The sequence below is a fragment of the Lepus europaeus genome, chromosome 10 (assembly GCF_033115175.1).
Source record: "Lepus europaeus isolate LE1 chromosome 10, mLepTim1.pri, whole genome shotgun sequence".
NCBI lineage: Eukaryota > Metazoa > Chordata > Mammalia > Lagomorpha > Leporidae > Lepus > Lepus europaeus.
In genome coordinates, this window is record NC_084836.1 from 32,095,562 (window position 1) to 32,115,895 (window position 20,334).

The 20,334-nt window shown below is 36.4% G+C and overlaps 1 long non-coding RNA gene across 3 annotated transcripts in view; it reads left to right on the plus strand.

Moving 5' to 3' along the window:
- The window catches only part of LOC133767603 (uncharacterized), a 371,079-nt gene that overhangs the window by 345,545 nt on the left and 5,200 nt on the right, over positions 1–20,334 (plus strand). For all 3 annotated transcript variants that reach the window (XR_009866897.1, XR_009866898.1, XR_009866899.1), the window contains one exon: positions 19,776–19,917. This is a non-coding gene — a long non-coding RNA (uncharacterized LOC133767603). The remainder of the gene's footprint in view (positions 1–19,775; positions 19,918–20,334) is intronic.

Below are 20,334 nucleotides of genomic sequence, written 5' to 3' on the forward strand. Positions count from 1 at the left end.
TTTCTTTATCTCATGTCTCCTAGTCTCAGTCAGAACTAAAGCTGGTAACTGAATATTTGGTTGCACAAGTTCACGTATGTAAAAACATATGTTGAGGTCAGATGTTTGGTCTAGTGTTAAGATGTTGGTTAGGATGTCATGTTCTATACTAGAGGACCTGAGTTTGATGTTCAGGTTTGGCTTCTAGTTCTAATTTCCCATCAAATGCATATTCTAAAGACAGCAGTGATGGTTCATATAGTTTCATTCCTGCTACCCATGTGGGAAACCTGGATTGAACTCCCAGCTTTAGCCCTCATTCTTGGCAGCATTTGATGAGTGAATCAGCAGGTGAAATCTCTTTCAAATAAATAAATAATCCTCCTCTAAAATAGCTAAGTCATTAGGCGCAGCTTTAACTTTGTTATGAGAATCAGATAAGCATTGACACACAAAGTTCTATTTCAAATCATAAAAGGACACTCATGATCTTCGACCATTAATATAACATTCTAAAAGAAAACCTCTTGCTATGGAAAATATATCTTAAAAAGTTAAAAAAAAAAGGTTTTGAATTATTTACTGTAGGCAGTTATCACATCAGACTTATTGGAGATGATCTCCAAAAAACTAAAAATAAATATTAATTTTATGAACAAATGAACCCAGGATAGATTTTATTAATAACACATTTTGAAAAAGATATGAAATAATTTGAGTACAATAGAAGGTGGCATACCACCTACTTTGGAAGAATCTGATGTACAAGACCTAGCACAAGATGCTGTGAGACCAAAGGAAGAGGGCAAACTCAAGGTTATATAGAGTGTAACTTACTGGGGAGACTTAGGAAAAGAAGTGTGGTTTCGGAGGCTGCTCTATAATGGGTTCCTGCATTGAGTCTGGAGAAAACTGATTTTATAGACAGAGGTGGCCTGTGGTTAATCTGGAATGTCCTCGACTTTCTCAAGGAACACGAACATTCCAGGATTAGATGAGGGACATTCCAGAGGGCAGGACAAGTAGTTATCTTAACTACTTTGTTTACCCTATCATAGCATTTGGGATGAATCTGAGAGTTTCTTAAAGGGTAAGAAGGTGGTCAAGTCCAAAATGGCTGCACTCCTGCCAACTTGGGTCCCTACATTTCCATTAAAACAAAGAATAAAGGATGAAGGTCACATGGTTTTGGAAGAGGCTGAGCCAAAAAACCTTGATTCAGGATGATTACTGTAGTGTCAAACAACTTCCTGCAGTAGTTCCTTGCAGGAATCACTTTCTTTATAAATAAAATGAAGGGTATCATTTATATTCATTACATTTTCCCTAGGTCTTCACTTTGAAGTGAAATTATGTGTGTAGATAGTGTCCAATTTTATTAGATAATCTACTCCTTATGTAAATCTTCCTAAAATGTAGGGGTGTAGTGTTTAAAATTTAGGTTCTTTGAGGCTATTTCCACTGAGGGGGAAAAAGTAATTTAAGTAATACAGTCCAGGAATTGGCTTTCTGTTAATCCAAGCAGAAGCTTTGACTGACTGAGAATAGCACTTATACAGAATAGTCCATGTTGTATACTTATTGATGAACAGATTTTATCCACATCTAGAAGAGTAATCAACTTGAGATGGACATCACCATATGTGCATATAGTTATGCTTAATTATTAAAGGGAATCCACCTGCTTTTTCAAAAATAATTTATTTACTTGCAATTCAGAGAGAGGTCTTCAATATGCTGGTTTACTCCCCAGATGGTTGCAAAGGCCAGGGCTGAAGCCAGGAGCCAGGGGCAGAATCCAGGACTCCCCCATGGGTGCAGGAGCCTAAGTACTTGGGCCATCTTCCACTGCCTTTTCCAGAGCATTAACAAGGAGCTTTATCAGAAATGGAGCAGCTAGGACATGAAACAGCACCCATATGGGAGTCTAGTGTCACAGGTGAGGTGGCTTTAGCGGCTATGCCATCACACCAGCCCCAATCTACCTGTTTTAGATGAAATGCTAAGTTCATATTTGACAAAGTTATGAAAAAGAACTAGACTTGTGTTCTTATGCAAATTAACTTTCATAGGTGAATTGCAAGCAGGCAGGCCAAACAGGGCAAAAAGGCTTTCTACAAACCTTTCTAGAGCTCAACTGCTCACTTCCTTGAAACCCCAGAAGGATTTATTATCTATCAGTTGTTCCCATCTAGGGGTCTGCAGCTAAATCACTTTTGTAAAATTTCCAAAAACACTTCCTTCACAAACTCACCAAATCTGAATCGCTAAGACTAAGGTTCTAGTTAGGAGTATTTAAAAACAAAGTTCCTGAGGTTTTTGGTGAAAATACTGAATAAGCGCTCTGGCTCCAGAATATCAAAGGATGTGTCTTCTAGAAATACATGAAGGTAGAAATCTCTAGAACATCTTATTTTGAATAGAGAACTTGTATATTTTTAAAATATGTTGCCAGTAAATATCCTAGAAGACAACTGAAATAATTTTTTTGGAATGAAATCACTTAGAATTATCCTTCTTATGTCAAAATAGATAATACTTTTTGTTTTACTAAACATAATATTGAATCTGATAAATTCAGATTGATATGCTACTTATGGCCACTTCTAGATATCTATTCTGATTGCATGATATTGGTGAAGCTAAGAATGTTTAACTTCCTATTTGGCATGGCAAAAAGGCATACATCCCATAACATTTATTTATGGCTCATTCATTCTTGAAGACATTTGAAAATGGTATAGAAATGTTTCAAGAGTAGGCTGAAAAGGAGGAAGTCTGGAATACAATCCTGTTTTATTTGGGAATTTGATCCATCATGGGGACTGTTTCTCATTTAATTCTTCTGGCTGATCTGAATATGAAAGCTTTCTTGGCTAGCTGCATCCTTTCCCTTAGGATCTCGGCTAGTTTCATTGACATACGGAAATCACTTCCAAAGTTACATCTCCTTCCTCAAACTCTCCATTGATGACCAAAGATCTCTACTTGCATGTCTAATAGACAAGTCAAGCAATATGTCCAGGACAGAGTCCTTGATTACTTACCTATTCTGCTTCCCTACCCTAGGAACCTTCTCCTTTCCTGGTCTTGCACATTTCACTGACTCGCTCTAAAACCTTCATAAACGACTTCACTCCAAATCCTTGCCACTGGCCTTGACTAGATACTGTTATATTTCACTTGGATTTTTTTCTGATAGCTTTTATGCTAATTTTTGGTCTTCCATTCTTGTGCATTGCATCCATTCAGTACAAAGTGGCCAGAAAGATGTTCTTATTACAGCCCAGCTGATTGATACCATTTCATCCAAGAAGATCCTTTGAGGAAATCTATAGCTACTGTATCCATTCAAATGTGCTAGAGACTAGTGTCAGTTAAATAAGAAATACTACATTAAAGATAAGGTAAGCTTTCTAATCCACAAGACAGAGGATGAATGACGCAGGTCTTCAGAAATCAACATTTATGAGCAACTTGATCAAGTTTGAAACTAATAAGGGCTGCGGTGCAAATTTCAAATGAAAGTAATCATTATAACAAAACACATAAACATCCTAACTTGTTATATCAAAATACAACTCTGAGGTTTTAGGAAGAGGTCAAGATGATGGTTAAGGGAGTAGTCACTTGTTGATGCAGTTTATTCCAGGAGCAGATGCTTTTTAAAATGTGTGTGTGTGTAAAATGTCTTCCTGAATTTTTAGCATTTCCTTACTTTGTTTCAGCTTGGCTCTGCCAGGTACATCTAATAAATGGATAGCTGGCTACACAAATTCAAGTATTCATTTAAAAACATGGATTAAATGCCAGATATTTAATCTTTGAGAACATACTTAATCATGTTAGCCTTAATCCTGCCAAGGTGAGTGCTTTTAAACGATGAAGCTCCCAAACTGGTTCCAAGTTTCTAAGTTGCATATGACTAGAAGGTGAAATATAAAGTGAGGATTGGTGTCAGATGAAGCAGGAATTAGGTCATGGACTTTTCAAATCATATTAAGGAATTTAGAGTTTATCTTGAAGGTAATGAGAATACAACTGACCATCCCTTAATTTTGATTTGTTCTTGAAAATCCTGTGCTAAGTGAAAAAGTCATTAAATTAAGGAACAAAATTTCTTTTCCATTAAGGGAAAATGTTATGTATTCCATCCCAATCAAGATACACAAACAATTTTCATGCATGGAAAAATCACTTGAACAATAATTTTTAGAGGCTGAAGTCGGAGGCTTGACAGTCAGCCTTAGTAATAATGTTTGCAGTCAGATGATAGGGAGGCCACCAAATCCTACCAGGTGGGCCAAAGTAAAATTCCTTTTGACATTGAGAAGTAGCTGCTACTGATAGAATGAAAGTCAAGTAGAGTGTGGGACCACAAAGTAAGGAATATGTGTATTGGACCTAGCAATTGAGGGTCACAGGTTATTTGGGTGAAAATGATCTCAGTGTGATAGAGGCAGAAGCCATTTGAAATATCTTGAGGAACTTGCTAAGTTGGAAAGAAACTCGAGAAAATCATTTGGTATAGCTCATATCCTAAAACATGAAAGTTAACATATTTACATTCGGGAGCTCTCAGAACACCCTTTGTGTCCCCATCGACTGTAGAGCTACATGAAGAAAGATGAAAACATTTCTTATATTCATCTGACTCCTTTTACTTTTCCTTATAAACACTGGCTAATGTAGACTTCATTTTACTGAATTTACTTTAGAAAATTGATTTGATTTTCAGTATGGTGTAGATTTACATTCCTACTCAAAGTATTTTGCATGGCTGAAAGAACTGTTTTTAATGGGCAAATATGTTCTCTGATAAGTTAACAGAGTTGATCTGAAAAATTCCAGAAAATTCTCAGCTGTGTGAACTCATGTTGGGTCGCTGGACAGAAGCTAAGCAAGGATGCCAAATATTTTTTAAGTAATTCTGAATAATCTCAGGGAACACAGAAATTATAGCCTTAATTTCTTTTCTAAGACAGTTTTTGTTTTATTGCTTAATGTTAGAGCTCATGTTCCTGAATTAATATTGGGTGCTTCCAACTATACTCCTATTTTATATATCACTATTTGATTTAAAAATTCTTTTAGGTATATTATTTAATTCTTTCAACAACTACATGAAGTAGATATCACCTTCATTAATTTTTCTAAGTTGTATTCATAGTAAGCAGAATCAGAATAAAAATGAAAATGAGTCCTGTGATTTTATTTCCTGATGTCTAATTTAGGAATGTTTGGAATTAATACATAATTTTTAAGCTATGTCCTAAACAGAATTGTGGATGACTCAGAAAATTACAAATAGCAACATGAAATAATTAAGAATATTGAAAATAAACTGATCTAAAACTCTGGCTCCATTAGTCTTTATCGAATACATATGACATGGTCATATAAACTTGAGAGAGGTGATAAATTATTTCCTTTTACATAAAGTATAGTTTATATAAGTGCACAAATATTAAATATACTGCTCTATGAATTTCTTCATTTGAATGTAGGTATATCATCTTGGGCAAATGATGGAACATTTTCCTCATCCTATAGGCACTCTCGGTGTTCTCCAAAAAGTGACTATCATTCTGATTTGTATCCTCTAGGAATTTTGCTGAAGTTTGAACTTCATATAAATGGCATTATGTAATTTACGTCTGATCTCTCTTACTTAACAGATTTATATTTTCCTAATAGGTGCTCAGATTTTTCTGACATGGTTCTGTAGTATTATATAAATATATCACCATTGCTCTTTGTTGGATAGGCTGCATACAAATACTTTTTTTCCCATTCTGTTAGATGTCTCCTCTCTCTGATTGTTTTCTGTGCTGTGCAGAAGCATCTCAGTTTGATATAATCCCATTTGTCTTGTTTTGCTTTCGTTGCCTGTGATTTGGGGTTCTTAGGTAAGAAGTCACCAACGACACCAGTGTCTTGAAGTGTTTTCATTGCATTTTATTCTAGCAACTTCATAGTCTCAGGCCTTCAGTTTAGGACTTTGATTCATCTCAAGTTGTTGTTTTCTTTTTAATATGGTGAGAGGTAGAGATCTAATTTCAATCTTCTATTTATGAATATCTAGTTTGCCAGCATCATTTATTGAAGAAATTATCCTTTCTCTGATGTACAGTCTGGGCACTTTTGTCAAAAAATTAGTTGGCTGTATGTATGTGGATTAATTTCTGTGCTTCTTTCTGTTCCATTGATCTATGTTGATTTTTATGCCAGTATCACACATTTTAATTATCATAGCTTTGTAGCAACTTTTTTTTAAAAAAGATTTATGTATTTATTTGAAAGGCAGAGTAACAGAGAGGTCTTCCATCCACTGGTTCACATCCCAGATGGCCACAATGGCTGGAACTATGCTGATCAGGAGCCAGGAGCTTCTTCTGGGTCTCCCACATGGGTGCAGGGACCCAAGGACTTGGGCCATCTTCCACGCTTTCCCAGGGCATAGCAGAGAGCTGGATTGGAAGTGGAGCAGCTGGGACTTGACCCAATGTCCATATGGGATGCTGGCACTGCAGGAGGCCTTACCCGCTACGCCACAGCGCTGGCCCCTGTAGCATACTTTAAAGTCAACTATTGTGGTGCTTGATATTTCTTGCTCTGGATTATGTTGGCTATGCTGGGTCTTTTGTGATTTCATATAAATTTTATCATCGATTTTTTTCTAATTCTATAAATAATGCAGTTGGTATTTTGATAGGGATTGTATTGAATCTGCTGCAGTAGGTAGTATAGACATTTTAATGATATTCTTTCAATCCATGAGCGAAGAATATCTTCACTTTTTTTTGTATCCTGGATGATTTCCATTATCAATGTTTGATAATTTTCATTGTAGAGATCTTTCACTTCTTTGCTTAAATTTATTCCAAAATATTAGATTTTTTTGTGGCTATTGTGATTGGAATTTTTTTTATTAAACTTTTATTTAATGAATATAAATTTCCAAAGTATAGCTTATGGGTTACAATGGCTTCCCCCCTCCCATAACTTCCCTCCCGCCCGCAACCCTCCCCTTTCCTGCTCCCTTTCCCCTTCCATTCATGTAAAGATTCATTTTCAATTCTCTTTGTATACAGAAGACCAGTTTAGTATATATTAGGTAAAGATTTCAACATTTTACCCATATAGCAACATAAAGTGAAAAAACTACCATTGGATTACTAATTATAGCATTAAATAGCAATGTACAGCACATTAAAGACAGAGATCCTACATAATTTTTTTTTCAAATTAATTAATTTTCTATGCCATTTCCATTTTAACACCAGGTTTTTTTTTTTTTCATTTCCAATTCTCTTTATATACAGAAGATCACTTCAGTATATAATTAGTAAAGACCTCATCAGTTTGTGCCCACACAGAAACGCAAAGTATAAAAATACTGTTTCAGTACTAGTTATAGCATCACTTGGCTTTAGACGACACATTAGGGACAGATCCCACATGGGGTGTAAGTACACAGTGACTCCTGTTGCTGATTTAACAATTTGACACTCCTGTTCATGGCGTCAGTAATCTCCCTAGGCTCTAGTCATGAGTTGCCAGGGCTATGGAAGCCTTTAGAGTTCGCTGACTTTGATCTTATTCCGATAGGGTCATAGTCAAAGTGGAAGTTCTCTCCTCCCTTCGGAGAAGGGTACCTCCTTCTTTGATGGCCCCGTTCTTTCCACTGGGATCTCACTCACAGAGATCATTCATTTAGGTCTTTTTTTTTTTTTCCCATGATATCTTGGCTTTCCATGCCTGCTATACTCTCATGGGCTCTTCAGCCAGATCTGAATGCCTTGAGGGCTGATTCTGAGGCCAGAGTGTTGTTTAGGACATCTGTCATCCTATGAGTCTGCTGTGTATCCCACTTCCCATGTTGGATCTTTCTCTCCCTTTTTGATTCTATCAGTTAGTATTAGCAGATACTTGTCTTGTTTGTGTGATCTCTTTGACTCTTAGAGCTATCAGAGCTATCAATTGTGAGCTGAAATTGATCACTTGGACTAGTGCGATGGCATTGGTACATGCCATCTTGATGGGATTGTGTTGGAATCCCCTGGCACATTTCTAACTCCACCATTTGCGGCCAGTCCGATTGAGCATGTTCCAAATTGTTCATCTCCTCCCTCTCTTTTTCCACTCTTAGATTTAACAGGGATCACTTTTCAGTTAAAAATTAAACACCTAAGAATAATTGTGTGTTAATTACTGAGTTCAACCAATAGTACTAGAACAACAACAACAATAATAAATACTAAAAAGGATAAAGTATTACATTGTACATCTAAAGTCAGGACAGGAGCTGATCAGTTCATTGTTGCTTATAGTGTCCATTTCACTTAACAGGTTTCCCCTTTGGCGCTCAGTTGTCACCGATCAGGGAAAACAAATGATATTTTTCTCTTTGGGACTGGCTTAATTCACTCAGCATGATGTTTTCCAGATTGCTCCATCTTGTTGCAAATGACTGGGTTTCGTTGTTTCTTACTGCTGTATAGTATTCTATGGAGTACATGTCCCATAATTTCTTTATCCAGTCTACTGTTGATGGGCATTTGGGTTGGTTCCAGGTCTTACCTATTGTGAATTGAGCTGCAATAAACATTAATGTGCAGATGGCTTTTTTGTTTGCCAAATTAATTTCCTTTGGGTAAATTCCAAGGAGTGGATGGCTGGGTTGTATGGTAGGGTTATATTCAGGTTTCTGAGGCATCTCCAGACTGACTTCCATAGTGGCTTAACCAGTTTGCATTCCCACCAACAGTGGGTTAGTGTCCCTTTTTCCCCACATCCTCTCCAGCATCTATTGTTGGTAGATTTCTGAATGTGAGCCATTCTCACCGGGGTGAGGTGAAACCTCATTGTGGTTTTGATTTGCATTTCTCTGATTGCTAGTGATCTTGAACATTTTTTCATGTGTCTGTTGGCCATTTGGATTTCCTCTTTTGAAAAATGTCTGTTGAGGTCCTTGGCCCATCTCTTAAGTGGGTTGTTTGTTTTGTTGTTGTGGATTTTCTTGATTTCTTTGTGGATTCTGGTTATCAATCCTTTATCTGTAGTATAGTTTGCAAATATTTTTTCCCATTCTGTTGGTTGCCTCTTCACTTTCCTGACTGTTTCTTTTGAAGTACAGAAACTTCTCAATTTGATGCAATCCCAAATGTTAATTTTGGTTTTGACTGCCTGTGCTGTTGGAGTATTTTCCAGGAAGTCTTTGCCTGTGCCTATATCTTGCAGGGTTTCTCCAATGCTCTCTAATAATTTGATGGTTTCGGGTCGTAGATTTAAGTCTTTAATCCACGTGGAGTGAATTTTTGTGTAAGGTGAAAGGTATGGGTCTTGCTTCAAGCTTCTGCACGTGGAAATCCAATTTTCCCAGCACCATTTATTGAATAGACTGTCCTTATTCCAGGGATTAGATTTGGATCTTTGGTCAAATATAAGTTGGCTGTAGATGTTTGGATTGATTTCTGGTGTTTCTATTCTGTTCCATTGGTCTATCCATCTGTTTCTGTACCAGTACCATGCAATTTCATTTTTTATTTCTCTTTTGGTGAGTCACTAGTGTGTAAAAGGAGCTCCCAGTTTTATTTTGTAACCTGCTACTTCGCCATATTGGCTTATCAGTTCTAACATCCTTTTCTTGTTCTAATCTGAGGAGAAATTATTTCAGCTTTTCCCTATGCAGTACAATATTGGCCGCTGGTTTGTCATGTTGCCTTTATAATTTTGAGTTATGTTCCTCTATACCTAAATTGTAGAGTGTTTTTATCATGAAGGGGTGTTGAATCTTACCAAGTACTTCCTCTGCATCCACTGAGATGATTATATGGATTTTTGTTCTCCATTAGGTTGATGTGACTTATGGTATTAACTTTCATATTTTGAAACTCCTTTGCATTTCTGGGATATATCCCACTTGATCACGACGTATGAACCTTTTGATATGGTTTTGGTTTGGATTTGCTAGTATTTTGTTGAATCTTTGTATCTATGTTAATCAAGGACTTAGGCCTACAATTTTCTTTTCATGCCATGTCTTTGATTTTGGTATCAAAGTGGTGCTGGCCTCAAAAAGAATTTGACAGGATTTAATCGTGTTCAGTATTTACAAATAGTTTGAAAAACATTGGAGTTAGTTCCTCTTTAAATGTGTTGTAGAATTCAGTGGTAAAGCCTTAAGTCCTGGACTTGTCCTTGATAGAAGATTTTTGAGTACTGCTTCATCTCATTGCTGGTTAGGGGTCTGTTTAGGTTGTCTGTTTCTTGTTGATTTAATCTCGGAAGGTTATCTGTATCTAGGAATGTATACATTTCTTGGAAGTGTTCCAGTTTATTAGCATATAGTTTTTCATAGTAGTTTCTTATCCTTTGTAGTTCAGTGGTATCAGTTGTAATGTCTTCTTTTTCAACTCTAATTTTATTTACTGGAGTTTGTCTTTTTTCTTTTTACTCTGACGGAGGTTTATCTATTTTGTTTTATCTTCTCAAAAAAGCCAATTTCCAACTTTTTGGGTTTTTTTGGTTTCAGTTTCACTTATTTCTGCTCTGATCCTTATTTCTTATCGCTGATTTTGAGTTTTGATTTGTTGTCTTTCTAGGTCTTAGAGAAACATCATTGGAGCATTGAGACATTTCTTTAAGACCTTAATGATATAAACTTCAATCTTAATACTGCTTTTGCTGTACCCCACAGAATTTGAGAAGTTTTCATTCTTGTTTATTTCCTTTTTAATTTGATTAATTTCCATGTATTTATGAGTGTTCTATTGTTCTTATTGACTTCTAGTTTTATTCCTCTGTGGTCTGAGAAGATACATGGTATGATCTTCAATTTTTAAAAATTTATTCAGACTTGATTTGCAGCCTAATATATGGTGTATCTGAGAAAATGTTCCATGTGTTGATGAGAAGAATGCGTATTCTGTAGCTGTTGGGTGAAATGTCCTGTCAATGTCTGCTAAGCCCATTTGCTCTGGAGTATCTTTCAACTCCAGCGTGTCTTTGTGGATTTTCTGTCTGGATGTTCTGTTGAAGTCACCCACTATTACTGTATTGAAGTCTGTCTTTCCCTTTAGGGCTAATAGTATTTGCTGAATATGTTTGGGTGGTCTTGTGTTGGGGGCATATACATTTATGATTGTTATCTCTGCTTATTAAATCAAGACTTTTATCTAAATGTAATATCCTCCTTTGTCTCTTTTTATAGTCTTTGATTTTTATCTATCAGAAAGGCTGCTCATGCGAAGTTTCCATTTGCCTGGTATATCCTTTTCCATCTCTTTACTTTCAGAATCTGTGTATATCTTTGCAAAGTGAATCTCTTATAGGCAGCATTTAGTCATTTTTTAAAAATCCAGCCAACCTAAGTCAAGAACTGATACCTGTTGTTTTGTTGAATGATGATTATACCTGGTGATTGATTATATCTACTGTCATGTGTTTTCATAATGTTTACTTCTAATCCAGGATGCTCTTCAGAATTTAAGTTCATTTGGTGGTGAATTCTGTTTTTGCTTATCTCAGAAATAACTCATTTATCCTTTTAAAGGATAACTTTGCTGTATATGTTTTTTTGTTGAAAGTCTTTTTCTTTTAAAACCTTGACTATATCATCCCCCTCTCCTTTGGCTTGTAGGGGTTCTGCTGAGAAGTCTGATGCTAGTCTAACAGATTTTCCTTTATATATGATGATGCTTTTCCCTTAATTTCTTTAGGATTCTCTCCTTGTCCTAAACTGTTAAATTTGACTATACTATGCCTTGATGATGACTCTTTATGGTTGAGTCTGCTTGGGGTCCTTTGAGCTGATTGTAACTGGATGTCCACGTCTCTTTCAAGACCTGAGACATTTTCAACTATTTCATTTAGTTGGTTCTCAATGGCTTTCCCCTTCTCTTCTCCTTCAGGAATACCTACAATATGAGTAGTTTGTGTGAAATGTGGGATACCATTAAATGACAAACTTTCTTCATTCTTTTTAACTTTTTTCCTTTATTTTATTTCAAGAGTCTTATCGTCAGTGTTAGAGATTCTTTCCTTCATTTGGTTTAATCTACTGGTAAAGCTCTCAATTGTAGTCTATTTCACTGATTGATGATTTCCTCTCCAAAACTTCTATTAGGTTCTTCTTAATGATTTCTATTTCCCCAGTAAGATTTTCATTCAGGTCATTGATTGATTTCCTCATTTCTTTATCCATGTCTATATTGTCTGTCTGTATTCTCTTGCATTGAATTTCCTTACAATCATTATTTTGAATTCTATTTTGGCATTTCATAATTTCCTTCATTTCAGGATCTAAGTCTGGGAGACTATTTTGTTATTTTGGAGTCACCGTATTACTTTACTTCATCATGTCTGCTTTGTTCCTAAATTGATATCTGTACATCTGTCCCTTCAATATGGAGTAGGTTTTATTGGAATAGAGTTTATTGTTTTGATGGAATGCAAGGTTTCACTTGGCCTGTTGCTTTGGTTCTTGGTGAGCCCTTGAGAGTAGGAAGAGTGATTTCTTTTGTCTTAGTCAATGTCCGTTGTATCTGTAAGTGACACAGTGGTCTAATCTGCAGCTCATGGGGACAAAGTTTGACTTTGAGGTGAATGTGGGTTTCCTAAGATGTGTATCTTCAGTTCACAGAGACTTTGGCTATCACAAAACCCAGCGTGCCTAATACCAAAGCCTTGTTCTTGGTGCTGAAGGTGACAAAGGTGGCTATCCCACTGGCAAGCCTGAGTGATGCTGGTGCTTGTGGCACTGACTGCTGGCACCAGGATGGTGAGAGGTGGATGAGCCCTTCCTCAGGTCCTACTAGGAGAGTCCAGCTGGTTCTGTGGTTTATAATGCTAACAGCCCTAGTTCTGCGACTGAGTGCTGTGAACTGAACCCTGCTCCAGTCCTGTGGGGTGACTACAGGGTACACAAGATTTTGTTCTGGCCGGCAAGAATCCAACGAGGTGGACTGCAGGCAGGTTCTTTCCAAGGTCCACTAGGTTGATTGCAGTGGGATGAAGAAAATGGAACTAATTGATAGAGTCTTAGTGTTTGCATATACAGTGGGGTCATTTCCAAGACCTCCCAGGGTGGAACAGATTTTTTTATGGGCTGCTGCTGGAGCTATTCCCTACAAGCTAAGGGAACCCCCTGGCTCACATAGAGCAAGTGTAGTTCTGGGTGCAATGCCCAAAAAAACTTCCCTAATTGTGGATGCAGATCTATCCTCTACCCCACAAAATTGCCCTGACTCTGGTTACTTCTGGTAGCAGCGAAACACAGATCTGACCTTTTTTTTTTTTTTTTTTTTTTTCAGCACAGTCTGCTGCTCTGCGGGGGTAGAGGTGGGGGAGGGAGGCAATGTGGTTTACCCTCCCTGCAACCAAGCCATGGCTCAGACCCCATTCAACTCCCAAGGCTGAAATGAAAGTCCCTGGCTGACTATGGAATTCTCGCTCGGCTAAAGCTGCAGGTGGTAGGATGCATGGCGATTTCTTCCTGTCTTAAGATAGTGGCTCCAGTCTGAAGCTGGCACTGCAGCCCAGCCGGCCACAGCAGGGAATGGCATCTCTGTCCTCCCATGGAATCTTTGTTGTTCTTTTCACTTTTCCATAAGACAGACCCCTGCAAATGTGGTCTGTCCTTTGTTCTTTTTCATATCTGAGGGTAGCTGAAGTTAGTATGGCTGCTCCCAGTGCTGTAACAGTTGAAAAGCTCATTGGGAACACATTTTTAGAACAAAGGATGCACTATTACAGTTCGAACATGAGTGGAAGCAGCACTTTTGGCACAGCCAATTTACTTGTTAGGTTTTTATTGCCTATCAGCAAGCAAACTGTGGACATTGAGTAAATATTTTTGGCAGAATTTGATATTTTAGGACAGGTACTAAAATCTCTACTATGTGAAGAATTACAATTTGGCTAGTTTAATCTGTTTTGACTTCATTTAAAAATAAAAAGAGGGCTAGTGTAACAAAAAGAGGGGTTTTTTGGTTTGTTTTTGCTTATGTCCCCTAAGTTTTGCCCTGTCCTGTGGTCAGAAGACATACTCCTTGATTTTTTATTATGATAGCTGCTTTTTATTCTTAAATGCATGCACACTCCTGAGCCCTTACCATTTATGTTACTCGGTCTCAAGAGGTACCCACTAGTACATATTTGCTGTGTATAACTATTAATTCCTCAGCACAAGGAATAAAGGGTTGTTGCAGAACATTTGTGAAATGAAGAAAAGGAATATAAATATAAAATCACTCATAATGACATAGCTTGGAGATAATTCCTGCTGCTAGATTTGTTTCCTTGCAGTCATTGCTTATGTAGACTATACAAATGTCTTCGACAGAAGTTAAGAGAAGAATCTTGAACCTCAGAGTAAATGCCAGCTTTGTTATTCATTAGCTTCCCAGGTCTCTATCACCACATCCCCCCAACCCTCACATATGTGTACACAACTACATACCAAGCATAATTCTCAGCCTATGCCTCCTCTTAATTGTGGCTTATGCACATTCCCATAATTTTACAGATGAAGAAACTAAAGCACAGGGTTAAGCAATGTATCCAAGTAATGGAGTAGGGGGCAAAGAGTTACAGGCAGGGAAGTGGTCAAGAAAGGTTTGGGTGTGAACTATTTTGGAATAATTTTTAGAGAAAAGCTACCAATATAAATTAGAGTTCTACTATAGCCTTCTCTTGAATTACCATGTTATATTTGCAGAGTTGAAACTAACCTTGGCACTTTACTCCTATTTTTCCAAGAGTGTACTTTTTCTGCTCTCTGGTCCAATCCAGGATACCACACTGCATTTAGTGTTAGCAGGGTTTTCTGTTGAATGGACAATGAGAGAAAGGGAAAGCTCTGGGCAATGTAAGTAAAGGTATTGAGCAGGTCTGAGCAATAGATGTGGGGTATAAAAAGGGGACTGCCTGACTTGACCAGAACAAGCTGAGAAATTGGCAAGAAAGGAGTATAAAGATTTGATTTTGATGGGACAAGAACTGAATGGTCAAACAGAGCCATTATATGCATGTCATGTGGAATTCATGATATTTAAAGGGGCAAGGGTGTTTGAGGCACGTTGGGGAAGGAACCATGAATTTCCAGACTCCTTACTTAGTTTGGGTCCTGGAGAGAGTTGGAGAATGCCTGGGAGAGACTGAGGGGCAAATCCCATTAGGTAAGGGCCACAGTGTACTTCCTGTAAGAGTCCTGTTAGCCCTACCTCCTGTGGTAAATGTTATTTACTCATATTGTATTATGATCTTTTTTCTGTTTTTTTTTTTAAATATTTGAAAGAGTTACAGATAGAGATCTTCCATCCACTTGGTACACTTCCCAAATGGCTGCAACAGAGCCTCTTCTGAATCTCCCACATAGGTTTAGAGGCCCAAGTGCTTGGGCCACCTTCACCCACTATGCCCCAGTGCCAGCACCTGTAGTATGATCTATTTAATACATCAGATACAGCACCAATTCTTTCTGTTGACATTCCCCACCCCCCAACCTCAAAACACACACATTGTATCATCTAATTCTCACAGCACCCTTTTAGGTAGATGATATTATCATTATGCCTAATTCAGGAAAGGAAACTGAGGTTTACAAAGAAAGATCCTTTAATTTGCCTAATATCAAACTACCAAAAATGATGGAGGTCAAAAATTAACCAACCTTTGCTTGTCTACAAAGCCAATGCTTCATGGTCTAACTCAATCTAAGATGTTCTTAAGTATACTTATCAGAGTTCAGCATATAATTCTCTTTCAAGTGGATTGCTCAGTGCCAGACAATTGTATTTCGTCAGCAATTTTCTGAAGGAATCTATTTGGGACTTTGATGTCCTAAGACACTCCTTTAAGGCTATGAATGTGTCTCCATTCTTACATGGGTAGTGGTTGCACAATAGGAAAACCAAAGGAAATCAATCACTTCAGTAAGGGCATCAGTTGAACCTTGATGGGGTAATTATATATTTTTAAAGTTCAACTCTAATGACTTAGAAGATTACATGCTTTATGTATTACTTAGACGTATGTATTACGATCTAGAACTTCTGTTCCCATATTTTGGCTTGTAAGAAGAAACAGACAATCTAAGAACTGTCAGGAAGAAGATATTAATATTGGCCTGGGGGGTCTTTCTACTGAGTAGAAATGAAGTTGCATGAACTCTTATCTCTCCCTTCCTTTTCTTTTGCAAGTCCTTTTCAGAATTTCAAGTTTTGTGCTAGGCTTTTAAAATAATACTCATCAGAGACAGACTGTCTCAATTTGACAAAGTCATTAAAAATTCAGCAGTTTTTTTTTTATAATACTGACCTTCCACGCTGATGTAGCTCTGATTTATATTGATTTATAAATATCTATTTAATTGAGTGTCTTGCCTGGCTTTCCTTCTACAACAATAAATGTTAGAGTTTTTCTGGTGTTACCACTTTTCTAGCTTTAGTCTCTTAGATGAACCTTCGCAGGTTAATAGCATTACAAACCATCTGTATGCTCCACAGTCCTAGCTGCTCTCCCGAACAAATATCATGTATGGAATTGGCTATTTGACATTTTGCTTGACTGTTTAATAATAATTTCCATTTTACTAAGTCCAATGCTGAATTCATGTGACCCTCAAACATTTGCCAAAGTTCTAATTATAGAGTCACAAATGTGTTCTTCAGTTCTCTCCTGTCCAACTCAATCCAAATCACTACTCTATTTATTCTATAGTACAGAAATACCTTCCTGATTCTTTACCCACTGTTCACACAGCACCAAATTTACCTTTTAAATTTGTAAATGGGATCTGTCACCCTCCTGGTCAAAATCTTCCGAAGGGCTCCCCATCACATAGAAAATTCAAACAACTTGACACAGTCTCCAAAACCCTACACGATTTTTCCCTAGTTCATAGCTTATCACTCTTTGTTTTCCTATCCCTCACTGACATTATCTTTGGTTCCCCAAAGAAGCCAAGATCATTCTCTCCTAATGTCTTTACCATGCCATTTTCTGTCTATGATTCCTCTTCCCACTATCTATACATTTCACTCCTTCCCAGGGTTAAGAGTTTCCTTAAATAAAAAATTTATGGATAGATTTTCTTTGACTAATCAGTCCATATGTACTCTTTCTTTTAAACAAGATTGGAGTGAAACTGAATGTTGTGTACCTGCCTACCCCCAAATATAAATGTCATCAGAACAGAGATCATGTTGTCTCATAGTAGAGTACTTATAACTTTTGATCATTTGTAAGCACTCATCTATTTTCTCTTGAATTTCACTTCCTATTACACAATTCTATAGTCATTTTTTATGAAAATAGAGATACACAGAAGACAAGGAAAGGCCAACTAAATTCTTTCAAGACATCTATTGAAATGTACCCTTATGGCTAAACCTATCATTAAGTCTCTAAGATATTATATATCATTGTAAGCCTAAGTATTTTTGTTCTCGCTGACAGTTATCCAGAGGTGAAAGAAGCAGAAAATGGAAACAAGAAGAAGAAAAAGGAGGCTAAAAATCTGCATATATATATATATATATATATATCCATTAAACCCAAGTTTCTGGTGAAGAAAATGAGATTGACTGTTCAATAATTTGCCTCATGTTGGAGAGGTGGTTGTGGTTGAATTAAGGATGTTAATTCCAAATACTAAACTCTTTTGCCTTACCTTGGCTTCCAAACGCACAGTTATGATGATTATTCAAATGCTGTATCCCTCTGAAATGACACGGTTTTATTGAACCATAAAGTTTTAGAAGTGACTTCATTAGTATTTACTTCCTGTGCTATTTAGGGACTTATAAAATCCAACTGCTATTTGATCCAGAAGGGCTGATGCTACTACTAGTAGAATGAACTTTTCATAGGTGTGAGTAGTCTAACATTATGAAAAGTAAGCCATATAAAACAAGAAAGATAGAGAAAAACTATTATGGAAGCAAAGATGAGAAAGAAAAATTACTCCAAGTTATATGCTTAACTGTGGTCTTCAAAGTAGCACCATCTAAATTAGCCTTACAATTAATCTCATAAATATCCTTCTACCATGCATCTAATAAGCACTTGGAAGGAAGGAAGCACAGAAAATTACCCCAAAAAATGTTTAAAGTCTATGGTCTTCTGTCTCATACTTTTCCTTGTTTTTCAAAAATGTTTTTTTTTTTGGTTTAGTAGGTACAGTCCCAGGATAAGAAGTTCACATAATTTCCTGCTCTGTGCTTTTAAACCCTCTCTTGACTCTTTTGCTTTTTGAGTCAAATCAGTAACTGTCATTGGAGTTATGTATAATGATTTGCAAAATCCTTTATATACAATATGAAGTTTGTCTCATCAGAATCTTGAGTCTACAAACAGCAAAGAAGTTAGATAACTTATTTTGTTAGACCAGATTATCTAGGTTTAATTTTGTCATTTACTATCTGACCATAAGACATAATGTGTTTTTGCTTTAATTTCTACAACTGGAAAATATAGATATATATACCACCCATTTAAAAAGGTTTTTTATTATGAAGTGTAAGTGATCCAATATTTGTTAATAATAGCTGTTATCATTTATCTGTTCTCATCAACATTTTAGAATATTGTAAATATTATATATTTCAATATTATGTATTTCAATTAAATATAAATGAACCTCTTTAAATAAAAACATTTGATTTCTTAATTTCTATTAGAAATTAGCACACTGCTCCTCAGCACAGGAATTTGTCACTCTATAGTGACATTCTTCCCAAGTCTGAGGTAGCGGCCACAGGCTCAGGCTGTAAATGCCAGCAGCTTCCTCAATATAAGATCCATTATATGCCTTACTAACGGAATTAAGTTTTGTCATTTCTCAGAGAGTTTTACTCCAAAACATTTTGACTTGACCAATGATTTCATTGGAAAAAATGTAATGATGACAGCAATATGGATATCATACTCTTTTACATAAATTTGTTCAACTTGATATAATCCTTTACATAGAGTTCATGTAAGTCATTTTAATATCCATCTTGGGGTTCCTGACAGAGTACAGGTCCATGCACTAGAAATTCTAAATTAAGTCTCCTGGTTTGTAAACCAGGGATAACAAGCTCATACACAGTGAGCATTAAGATTAAGCAGAAAACACGTAACAAGAAATATTCTAGGCACATAAGATATTAAGTCAATATGATCTGTATTATCTAAATGTGAATAGATGAAACAAATAGTTCATTCTCTTTCAATAAAACAATGAAATATGTTTCACTGATAAGTTAAGCTATGATAATACTTTTTACAAAAGTAATACAAGTTCTGTTCTGCTGGACCCCTGAGATTTACTTAAGATATCATTCTTAGTATGTCCTTCCCCAAGTTAGTATTTATAATGATGCCTATGTTCATATTTCATAAATAATCATTTTGTTAGAATCAAATGAGTTCCCCGAATCCCATTTTGTAGTAACGTGAAATAGCAGTAAAAATGTATATGAAATAAATTTTGTCTTTTGGGGAAAATCCAGTTTGCAAAGGATACAATCAATGTATTTCTTTGCTGAAAGGAATAACACTATACCTAGTTACACATTGCCTTTTGAACCTGAAACAAAAAATGTGAAATGTAATTTTGAGTGCCCTTGGCAAGATATGACTGGATGATTCAAAGGTAAAAGGTATAAAATGGCTAATGGTTCAAAGCCATTATTGAACATCAAACAATTATTTTGATTAAAAATGAAACTTTAGAGATAAAGTTTACTTAAAGAACACGAGGATAATTTTTGAAATGTCTGACTTGATCATAACATCTTGTTTAGGCATGCTGAAATACCTATGCTGATTTGCCTGGGATCGAGTCCCAGTTCCACTTACGATTCCAGCTCCCTGCTACTGTGCATTCTGGAAAGCAGCAGATGATGGCTCAAGTTCTGGGATTCCTGCCACCCAACTCTGGCTGCTGTAAGTACTTGGAGAGCAAAGCAGTGGTTGGGAGGTCTGTCTGTCCTGCTCTGAAACAGATCAAATAACTCAATGTATTTTAAAAGAGTATTGAGTCATAATCCTAACCTTGGCCTCTACTACCATGTGCCATTTTTATAGTTAGGCAGAGTACAATAACTTTGTCCAGGTAACGAGAATGACTATAACACCTGCTGTGACAGAGTAAATGCCAGGATTGAAAGAACAGATAAAAAAAGTACATTGTGAACTTTAACACATTCCACAAATGTTGAATGAGTGAGACATTAATTAAGGAATACCATAATCTATTTCTGGATTTGATTAAAATACATACAAATTATTTTAGAAAATTGTGATGTCTGTTATCTATAATCCGTGAAAGTATCTATTAGCTTTGTTTTCATTAAACTACCT